This window comes from Manis pentadactyla, chromosome 1 (assembly GCF_030020395.1).
Source record: "Manis pentadactyla isolate mManPen7 chromosome 1, mManPen7.hap1, whole genome shotgun sequence".
In the NCBI taxonomy this organism is placed as follows: Eukaryota; Metazoa; Chordata; class Mammalia; order Pholidota; family Manidae; genus Manis; species Manis pentadactyla.
Window position 1 is genome coordinate 14197245 of NC_080019.1, and position 11468 is coordinate 14208712.

The window sequence follows — 11468 nt, forward strand, 5'->3', positions numbered from 1 at the left end:
CAGCAAAATGCAGGCCTAAGGGGAGGGGAGGTCTAAGCGGCTCCTCTAGGAGGCTGTGAGAGCTGCCAGGTGGCTCCAAGAAGCCCCTTCCCGCCCCCACCCCAGCTCTGTGTTCCCCCTGCAGTGGCAGGGAACCTCACAGCTACAAGCTGAAACAGGACTCCCCCGCCTCCCCTCTCAGCGGCTGGGCTTTAAATAGCATTAATGAGAGAGAACATTCTAAACACGGCTCTGAGAGGTTCCAGAACAGACAGCTGGCTACTTCCTCTCCAGATGCCGTTCTGGACGGGTTCCCCTGGCTGCCTCCCCTAACTGGGAGCTAGCTCTTTGCCCTCAGAAGTCTGCTCTCCTGGGAACCTAACCTTGGGACCTCAAGGACAAGGTGAAGTCCTGTCACATCCCAGACGCCTCTCCTGCCCACTGCCAGTTCCAGAAGGTTCACACTTGCCTCATTCATTAGATTATCTTCTTTGATAAAATTCCAAGACCTCAGGAAAGGAGACAGGAGTTGGAGCTGCGGAGCAAGTGACAGTAAGCTGTCGTGTCAAATACACCTTCGTGTGACGTGCTCTGTTTTATAGTGATCACAGTATCCCCAAGAATGGTAGTGGACATTATTTTAATCTGCTCCAGGTTTTTTCTGTGTGCCTCCCTATGAAATTATATTATCAATATCCCTCAAAAGTGCTGCAAACTGAAGATAAGGGGGCAAGAGACTTGGCCAAGGTCACACAGCTAGTAAGAACTAATTTGAACCCAGGTCTCCAACCCCAGGCTGTTCTTTTTCCACTACACCATACTGAGTGGGCTTTAGGCCGCATCATGAGGCTGCTTTTAATCAGGAGATAAAGGAAAGAGCAGACCCTGGGTTTCTAAGGGGCAGGGTGTGGTGGGGGTGGCAAAGAGAAGAGCAATAAGGGGCTTTCTTGGGCGGCAGATGCTGTGCTGAGCTCTGTGAGGTAGGTCTATACTAGCAAACCGTAGGAAAACTGATGCTAGCTCCCATTTTGCCTGGATTGTATTCAGAAGGCAGAACTCACTGTAGTTTACCAAAGCCTCTTCTACAGGGGGTGCTCGTCTGGCTGCTGCCATAGGCCTGCTTTGTTGTTCTCAGCAACTTTAGCTAAGGAGAGTTGGAAAATGCTGGAAACAATCACACAGGTTTCCTGACAACCACCTGCACTCCTCTGACCCCTTTCCCAGCTCCTCTATTTCTGCAGGTGGTAGGACTGAGGCCTTTTCAGGGAGACCACAGTCAGACTGGGAATAAAGCAAAATAGATGGTCAGCACCCAGAGAATTTGATACACAAAGTAAGGGAGTGGGGTCAGTCCCAGAAGACATGATTGGAGCTGGGCAGGGGGAGCTGGGAGGTGCAGTGACCTGGAGGGTTCTGTTAGAAGCCAGCAGGAGCCCAAGCCAGAGGGGCAGCCCCTCATCCCAGATGGCCCGTCTCGGATCCCACCAACTCTTAGGGGACACATGGGCCTTTTCTGTAGGGCTTCTGGAGCAGCTTCCTGGGAAATAATGATGAAGGTGTAAATTAAATCTCAGTACACTGGGGTTCAGATGCCTCTGCTGTTCATCCCCACCCTCCCCCTGGGGGGAGGAAATGATCTTGCCAACATTCCCCATAGCAGGTCTAAGGGATTTCCCAGAAGTCATGACCTCACGTGCTCCATTCGTTCAAATGAGTTTAGAGCTACAAGCAAATGTGAGCTTGACAGAGGCCATTTGTTGAAGCCCTCCTTGAACTGACAAAGGTCGTGCCAACTTCTTTGTCTATAGGCTATTCCTCAACTCTGGGGAGAAATAAGCCCAAAGTCAATTAATCTATTTAGTCACCACCCATGTGCTCAGCAGCAGGCTGAGTGTTATCAGTGATACAGAAATATGAGAATGGTCTCTGCTCTCATTCAGTCATTAAATATTTGTTGGGTGTCAAGCACTGAGCTCAACATTTAAAAATCTAGTAAGAAGTGAGTTTCATTTATGTGAAATGATAGAACACATGTTATAAACTACTCAGTGAAGGAAAGACTAGCAGGATAGGGACATGTTATTTGGTGGGGCTGGGCATGTGTGGGGGGATTCCTGAGGGCCAGTCAGAGCTGGGGGGACCTTGAAAGACACTCCCATCCTGGCCTGAAGGAGGGCAGGGCTGCAGAGATGGAAGTGACCTGATGGTGGTGGGGAGGCCGTGTGGGCCTGAGCAGTCAGGATGTTAGGAAAGAGAGGGAAAGGGGGATGGCTAGGTAAGGATGGGGCGCATGTGGAGGTGTGTTGAAAGCTATGCAAGGAATTTAAACATTATGGTCAAGGAGAAAGCTATTTTATCCCTTGTATTCACAGTGCTCCTGGAAGGCCCCAACTTTAGTGGGCTGTAGCCTTGGGCAGAGCCAAGAAGAGTCAGCTCTAGAGAGAGATTGAAACAGCGGACGGAGCAAAGGCTTTGGACGAACCTGCATTCCAGTCCTTTTTCCGCCACTGACTAGTAGTTGTATTTGGGGCAAATTATTTAACCACTCTGAGCTGCTATTTCTTCATTTGGAAAATAAAGGTAATGATTTCTACAGTCATTAAGTAAGATACTGTAGATTAAGTGCCCAGCAAACATGTGGTATATAACAAGCAAACAATGACCATTTTTTCTGGATGGCATCACTGGTCCCCTCTGAAGACCAAGGTGAGATACACAGGTATGTTCCAATATATATTCTGCCCCCAACCAGTTGCTCCAAACCAGTCATAGTTATCTCCTTGAGTTTGTCAATGATTGTTAGAGGACATGGCCATGCTTGTCCAGTGTCAGCTGAGAGCTTTCCAGGAAAGGTTTTCTTGACCGAGATGCTTGAACAAAGATCCTTTATTCCTCAGCCCATAGCTGATTCTGAGAGTGACCACTGCTCTGTTAGATCCAGCCTGCAGTCTTGATGCACCCAGCCTGAGGACAAACCATACCGAGGCCTGCAGGACAGAGATGGAAAGACCTTATCTCTGATGACATTGTGAAGCCATGAATTAATGACCTCTTAATTTATTAATTCATGAAAAGTTTTTTCCTATTGTTTAAGCCAGTTTGATTCAGCCTTTTTTTTTGTTTGTTTTATACTTGTAAGTAGGAAGTTCTTTCTGATTCAGAGTTTTAGACAAACTAGTCAAATCCATGGAAGAGAGAGATTCCAGAATGGGTGGTAGGCCAGGACCTTTCAGAGCTGGGGTGTTGAATTACAAATAGTTTATGGGGTGCTCAGTTCAGTGGCACATATACTAAGATTGGAATGATACAGAGAAGATTAGCATGGCCCCTGCCCAAGGATGACATGCAAACTTGTGAAGTGTTCCATATTTTTAGCTGGTTATTCGAGAAAATAAACAAAATAGATAAACCCCTAGCCAGACTTATCAAGAAAAAAAGAGGATCTACACACATAAACAGAATCAGAAATGAGAAAGGAAAATTCACTACAGCCACCACAGAAATACAAGGAATTATTAGAGAATACTATGAAAAATTACATGCTAACAAATTAGATAACCTAGAAGAAATGGACAACTTTCTAGAAAAATACAACCTTCCAAGACTGAACCAGGAAGAAACAGAAAATCTGAACAGACCAATTACCAGCAATGAAATTGGATTGGTAATCAAAAAACTACCTAAGAACAAAACTCCAGGACCAGATGGCTTCATTGTTGAATGTTATCAAACCCATCCTCCTTAAAGTTTTCCAAAAAGTAGAAGAGGAAGGAATACTTCCAAACTCATTCTATGAGGCCAGCCTTGTTCTAATACCAAAACCAGGCAAAGACACCACAAAAAAAGAAAATTACAGACCAATATCCCTGATGAACATAGGCGCAAAAATACTCAACAGAATATTAGCAAACTGAATTAAAAAATACATCAAAAAGATCATCCTTCATGACCAAGTGGGATTTATTCCAGGTATGCAAGGATGGTACACTATTTGAAAATCCATCAACATCATACACCACATTAACACAAAGAAGGACAAAAATCACATGATCATCTCAATAGATGCTGAAAAAGCATCTGACAAAACTCAACATCCATTCATGATAAAAACTCTCCACAAAAGGGGTATAGAGAACCACCTATTGAAAGGTAGTGAAAGCTGATGGAAAGCAGTGGGGATTTAGCGAGGTTGCTTGCTACTAACCACATGCTTTCTGCAACCTAATTTCCTTTCATTTCATTTATCACTTTAATATAAAAAGGCTACTGTTTTACTTCTATATGTATTAAAGGTGATAAGGAAGGAACTGTGGGTTATAGTAAGCTTATTTTATAAGGAAAAACAAATCAATATTTGGTGGTTATGTTCTGCATCCAGAAACATAAAGTATTGTGTAACTGACACAATATTTAAAACGACTTGCAAAAGACAAAGGAAAGGATATGTAGTGTGACTAACTTATTAAGTAAAATATTATATCTAATATTTAATGAGCCTTACTTTATTGAAATTTTCATTGCTATCTTGGTTTGGTTTTCTCAACTGTTGCCTAGTCCACAAAAAAATCTATTAAGATTAAACAAAAGTGAACAGAAATTATCGCATCCTCTTAAGCAAAAGGTAGCTGTCAACCTATAAATCTATATGCAAACTATCTTTTTTTAATTGTGGTAAAATATAAGTAACAAAATATACCATTTTGTAGACTGTCATTTTTATGTCAATTGCAATTACAGAAAAATTAACATATGCCATACATAAAACATAAGTTACCGTATATTCTTTCCTCAGCACACTTAGTGAATTCAACATTAGACTTGTCAAGGCCCAGAGCCAACCATCCATAAATATATTTGACCCAATTATCACCATTAAGGGAATCCAAATAATTTTCAAATTTATTCTTTAAAAAAAAAGGGGGGGGTAGAGAGGGCAAGTACCTCCACATAATAAAGGCCATATATGACAAACCCACAGCCAACATTATACTTAACAGCGAGAAGCTGAGAGCTTTTCCTCTAAGATCGGAAACAAGACAAGGATGTTCACTCTCCCCACTTTTATTCAGCAAACTACTGGAGGTCCCAGCTATGGCAATCAGACAACGCGAAGAAATAAAAGGCATCCAGATTGGTAAGGAAGAAGTTAAAACTGTCACTGTTTGCAGATGACATGATATTGTACATAAAAAACCCTAAAGAATTCACCTTAAAACTACTAGAACTAATATCTGAATTCAGCAAAGTTGTAGGATACAAAATCAACACACAGAAATCTGTTGAATTCCTATATACTAATGATGAACTAGCAGAAAGAGGAATCAGGAAAACAATTCCATTCACAATTGCATCAAAAAGAATAAAATACCTAGGAATAAACCTAACCAAGGAGGTGAAAGACCAATATCCTAAAAACTACAAAACACTCATGAGAGAAATTAAAGAAGACACCAACGAATGGAAATACATCCCATACTCATGGATAGGAAGAATTAATATTGTCAAAATGGCCATCCTGTATAAAGCAATTTACAGATTCAATGCAATCCCTATCAAAATACTGACAGTATTCTTCAACAAACTAGAACAAATAGTCCTAAAATTCATATGGAACCACAAAAGAACCCAAACAGACAAAGCAATCCTATTAATATATGATATATTAATATAACCCAATTAATATATGATAAAGGAACCATGGATATACAATGGGGGAATGACAGCCTCTTTAACACATGGTGTTGGTGAAAGTGGACAGCTGCATGTAAGAGAATGAAACTGGATTATTGTCTAACTCCATACACAAAAGTAAACTTGAAATGGATCAAAGACCTGAATGTAAGTCATGAAACCGTAAAACTCTTAGAAAAAAATATAGGCAAAAATCTCTTGGACATAAACATGAGCAACTTCTTCATGAACATATCTCCCCGGGCAAGGGAAACAAAAGCAAAAATGAACAAGTTGGACTATATCAAACTAAAAAGCTTCTGTACAGCAAAGGACACCATCAGTAGAACAAAAAGGCAACCTATGGTATGGTAGAATATATTCATAAATGACATGTTTGATAAGAGGCTGGCATCCAAAATATATAAAAAGCTCACATGCCTCAACAACCAAAAAGCAAATAACCTGATTAAAAAATGGGCAGAGGATCTGAACAGACACTTCTCCAAAGAAGAAATTCAGATGGTCAACAGGCACATGAAAAGATGCCCCACATCACTAATTATCAGGGAAATACAAACTAAAACCACAATGAGATATCACCTCACACCAGTTAGGATGGCCAACATCCAACTGACAAGGAACAACAAATGCTGGAGAGGATGTGGAGAAAAGGGAACCCTCCTATACTGCTGGTGGGAATGTAAATTAGTTCAACCATTGTGGAAAACAATATGAAGGTTCCTCAAAAAACTATAAATGGAGATTCCATTTGACCCAATAATTTACCCTAGGAATTTACCCAAAGAAAACAAGATCCCTGATTGAAAAAGACATATGTACCCCTATGTTCATTGCAGCACTATTAACAATAGCCAAGATATGGAAGCAACCTAAGTGTCCATCAGTAGATGAATAGATAAGAAAGAAGTGGTACATATACAGAAAGGAATATTATTCAGCCATAAGAAGAAAACAAATCCTTCCATTTGCAACAACATGGATGGAGCTAGAGGGTATTATGTTCAGTGAAATAAGCCAGGCAGAGAAAGTCAAGTACCAAATGATTTCAATCATTTGTGGAGTTTAACAACAAAGCAAAACTGAAGGAACAAAACAGCAGCAGACTCATAGACTCCAAGAAGGGACTAGTGGTTACCAAAGGGAAGGGGTTGGGGAGGGAGGGTGGGGAAAGAAGGAAGAGGGGAGTAAGGAGAATTATATTGAGCACACATAATATAGGTAGGTCATGGGGAAGGCAGTATAGCACAGAGAAGATAAGTAATGACTCTACAGCATTTTACTATGCTGATGGACAGTGACTGCAACGGGGTGTGGAGGGGGACTCAATAATATGGGTGAATGTAGTAACCACAATGTTGCTCATGTGAAACCTTCGTAAGATTGTATATCAATGATGTCTTCATAATAAAAAAGAAGGGAAATAGCTTATGGCAGTCTTATTGAACATGGTGTTTGGGTTGGGGGTGGGGTGTCACATGAGAATACTTCCTCCTCATTTCTCTGTAATCTTGCTCAACACTGCATTTATACTGAAGGGTTTGCTAAATGATCACCATATGAGCCTTGGCGGCTGGTGGCTGAACAAAGCCTATTCACACTAGAAGCTAGTTCAGACCGTGTAAACCAAGGTGTCTGGCTGGTCCACTATGCTCTGCTCAGGCCAAGGCTGCCTCCCTTGTATACTCTGCCCAATCAAACCCTATTCAGGCACCATGTCAGTTATGCTTGTGAGGCAGTTATAGGATACATGCCTCAAAATCCCGGGTTCCCATCTCCAGTGAAGCTAGGCAAATTTCTTATCTTGCCCTTTGACTCAGTTTGCCTTTCGGTGAGCAAGTGGGGTGAACATATTTCTTCAGGTAACTTGATCGTGTTCATGGGGCTGAGTTATCCCCAGACAGGAATTCTATCAGCAAGCCCTCTCCACAGCTCTAAGGGTGTCTGTTCCTGCTACTACTTCCCTGGTCTCCTGAATCCAGGCTAAGTACTCAGAATGAAGTTAGAGATAATACAGCTGCTGATGATATTGAAAATGATAAACAATTCCTTGGAGCCACATAGTACTCTCTAGGGACGGAGAAACACTACTCACATTTTATCTCACTTGGCTTCTTAACACCCAGAAAAGTCAAGGAAGAGATGTTCCTCCTAATGCAAAGGAGAAGTTACTGAAACCCAGAGATAAGAGGTGCAAGATGCCCATACAAGTAAGGAATGTAAATTCTGCTTATAAGAGCTGCACATTGAGGGCAACTCCAAGGAAACCCTCTTCTACCCTGGCAAGGCAGGGCTCTGGTGGGGCATCCTCTAAGGTCAGAAGGCACTGGGTCAGCCTGCAGGAAAATCAGCCTTCCTGTGGCTTCTGGGGGCATCTGGGAGATGGACAGACAAGTGTCAGCCTGTTGATCCCTTAAAGCTTTGCTCAGTAATCTCGCATTATAATATTTTCTCACCTGCTTTTGGAGATTACCCAGCCTCAGTTAAACATAAGTCAGCCTTCCTTTCCTCCCAACACCAGGACCTGAATTGAAATAATACTAAACAATTATTTGACATTTTTACTTTTTTTTTAACCACTTTCAACTTCATTAATTTTCATGTTTGCATCATTGCTGTAAGACAAATAGGGCAGATGCTACTAGGCCCATTTTCCTGATAAGCATACTAAGTCTTCAAAAGGCTGTGAAAGACACAAGTTTGAAGAAGTGGGAATAGATGTAGAATTTCTTAATTGGGTCCATTCCTTCCTCTGAAACCTTGTCCCATCCATAGAACTCATTTTTTTTTAGTGCTTTCCATATATCAGCAATGTGCTTGGAATTTAATATTGAATAAGAAAGATTGGTCTTTGAATGAGAAACTTAACCAGAGTTAAAGCTGTAAACAAGAAGCCAGGCAGCTATTAAGTCGTGATTGGGATAGCACACCGAGGAAGAATGAGGCATTTCTGGTCCTGAGAAGATGCCAGGCTCGCTGGCCCACGGGCCTGGTCCTGTGCGGCCAACCTTGCTTCCGAGATATGAAGAACCAGACAATAAGCCAGAAGAGTAAGACATTTGAATGTCAGGAGCTGAGTAGATTAGGATGACAGCGAACTTTTCTAAAGAATGTGATTTGTGACCCAGCTTTCTGGACTCAGCTCAGGCCAGGGAGAGCCCGAGCATGCAGAGGTCCAGATGGGACACCTGGGACCCAGAAATGGCAGTACTGTTTCACTGGAAAAAGGAAGAGAAGACACTGAGAATCCCACCAGTGGGGTGAGGGGCAGACACACCCAGCCGTTTCATCAGCATACCCAGCCCCTGAATCAGGGAGTTAATTATGGCTCTGTGCTTCTGCAGACCACATTCCAGAGGCTTTATGAACACACACACACATACACATGCTGTACCATCACAGTTTTCCTGTTCCCATTCTGCTTATTTACTCCACCCCCACTCTTAATGCACCCCATTTTATCTCTGGAGCACCCCTTGCACACGGTGTTTCTGTTTTTCCATACTGCATCCCAGTTCCACACCTCAACACACACACATACACACTGCCCTTACCCTCTGCCTGACTCAGTCCTACTATAAGGGCTGCGTGGCATGCCGTTCTACCTAGAATGTCTCTGACAGAAAACCAGGGTATGTCAGAGTTGGACGAGGTCCTTTAGAGACTATCATCCAAGCTACCCACTTTGCAGATAAGGAAACTGAGGCCTAGTCCTAGACATGGCTTGTTCAAGAACATTCAAATAGTCAGTGGTAGGGCCAAAACCAGGAGCAAGCCTCCAGGATCCTTTTGCCCCTTCTATAGAATTCCACATCTTAAGACACAAATTTGAAGTTTGAAACTCACCTGATTCCCTTAGTCTATCTTCCAAAAATCTGCCCTTTCTTTCAGGTGTTAGGGTATGTGGTCTATACGAGCCCATTCAGCAAATATTCCTGAGAAACTCCCACTTGGGAGGCAGCACATGTGTCTGTAGCACATCTGCAGAGACAGATGTAGAGTTCAGTCCCTGGACTCTTTCCCAGGCTCACAGTCTTGGGAGACACACCTGCAGCCGCAGCCACCATGCAAGCAGGCACACGTACGCTGTGCCCATGACGGGGCACGAGCATGGAGCTTCAGAGAAAGGAGCTAGCATTCTGCCGGGGATGGTCAGAGCAGGTGTGATTAAGGGTTGCATTGTAGGTCTCCAAGTCTAACAGGTAGAGAAAGGCTTTTCAAACACAGAAGAATATACAGAGGTGGGAAAGAACAGGTGATGTTCAAAGAAGGCTGAGTAGCCTTTGGGGTTGATACAGAGAGGTTGTAGTGTTACTTGTAATAGTTACCATGTATATATACTTACCACATGCCAGGGATTCTTACTGAATCCTCACAACCTACGAACTAGGAATTCATTCATTTAACAAACATGTATTGAGTGCCTACTATGTGCCAGGCAAGTTCTGGTGTTGGGGATATATCTGTGAACAAAACAGACCTAGTCCCTCTGACATGAACAAAAGAGAACAGGTCCCTTTCGTTGGGGAGTTTACATTCTGGAGTTTCATTTTATAAATGAAATTATAATGAATTATAAATGAAAAAAGAAAAGAAAAGAAAAAGAAACAGATATGAGGAAGTGAAGGCACTGGCTCAGGGTCATGCAGATGGTAAGTAGGGGAGTCGGCTTGCTCTGAAGCCCATGCTGTGCTAAATTCCCGGGAGTCTGGAATTGAAAGCTGGAGCCTTCAGGGTGAAGGCCTGGAGGTTAGTGAGGATCTCCTACAGGGCTTAAAGCACAGGGGTGGCAGACGCAAAACGGTGTCGCTTCCTTTTTGGCCACCTTCCCCCTCCTACTTATAATCTGGAGTCAGTTACCTCAGTCTGCTTCTCCACACATTCACACCTTTCTGGACTGAGGCCAACGCAAAGTTCTCTGGGTGGAGCCACGCCTGGTTTCAGCGGATCAGCCACAGCACACCCTCAGGACCAGAGCCTCATGCAATACCTGGCACCTCATTCAACCAGCCATGTGCCCCACCAAAGCTTGTGAATGTGGGTCCCTTCCTGGACCAAGTGCTAGAAGTTGAAAGAGAGGGTGGTAAACAAAATGATAGTGTTACAAAGTACTGGATGAGATTAATAGCTATAAACTTGAAAGAGGCCTCAGCTTTCACCTGAAACTCCAACCCTGGAGGGGGCTGCTGAAAAAGGCGTGCCTTTGCGATGTCTTGGGGAGCGGGAGTGCCGTGCTCTGAGCTCTGGTCTGTAAATCCCGACGAGGTGCATTGCACCTCAGGGGGGTCGTCTCTGAACCTGGAAATCCAGCCTTTTCCCGCGGTTTGGGGTTGGAGTGTGGAGATCTGAAGAAAGGAACCTGGTGAGTCAGAAGGGTTTATAAAGAAGGTGGGAAATAACGAAGAAAGGAGAAAGGCAATGAATAAAGAAACCCAAAAGAGTGAGGACACAAGGAAAAAAAGGAGGGGGTGAGAGCAAGATAGGAACATCGGAGAAAGGAGAAGGGCAAGGGGAAGACAAGGGCGCCGGCAGGGTCCGCTGGAAGTGAGCGCTGAGAGATGGGCCAGGACCCCGCGGGCGGCGGCCCTGAGGTCTCGAGCAGCCCCAGCTGTCAGCCCGGAACAAAGGCGGGGGAGCCGCAAGGACCAGGCTGTTGCCCCGCCCCGGCCTCTCCTGCCCCCGCCCCCCCACTGCCTTGGTCCCGCCCCTACTCTCCCTGCGGCCCCGCCCCGCCCACCGCCCTGGCCGCGCCCCTAGGCCCCGCCCCGGCCCCGCCCCGCCCCGCCCGCGCTCGGGGA

At 44.0% G+C, this 11468-nt stretch overlaps 1 non-coding gene across 1 annotated transcript; it reads left to right on the plus strand.

Annotated features, from left to right (window-relative positions):
- The first annotated feature begins 3245 nt into the window (after nucleotides 1-3245).
- On the plus strand, nucleotides 3246-3352 carry LOC118914408 (U6 spliceosomal RNA). The gene has a single exon (XR_005025608.1). It is a non-coding gene; the product is annotated as a U6 spliceosomal RNA (small nuclear RNA).
- Nucleotides 3353-11468: the final 8116 nt, after the last annotated feature.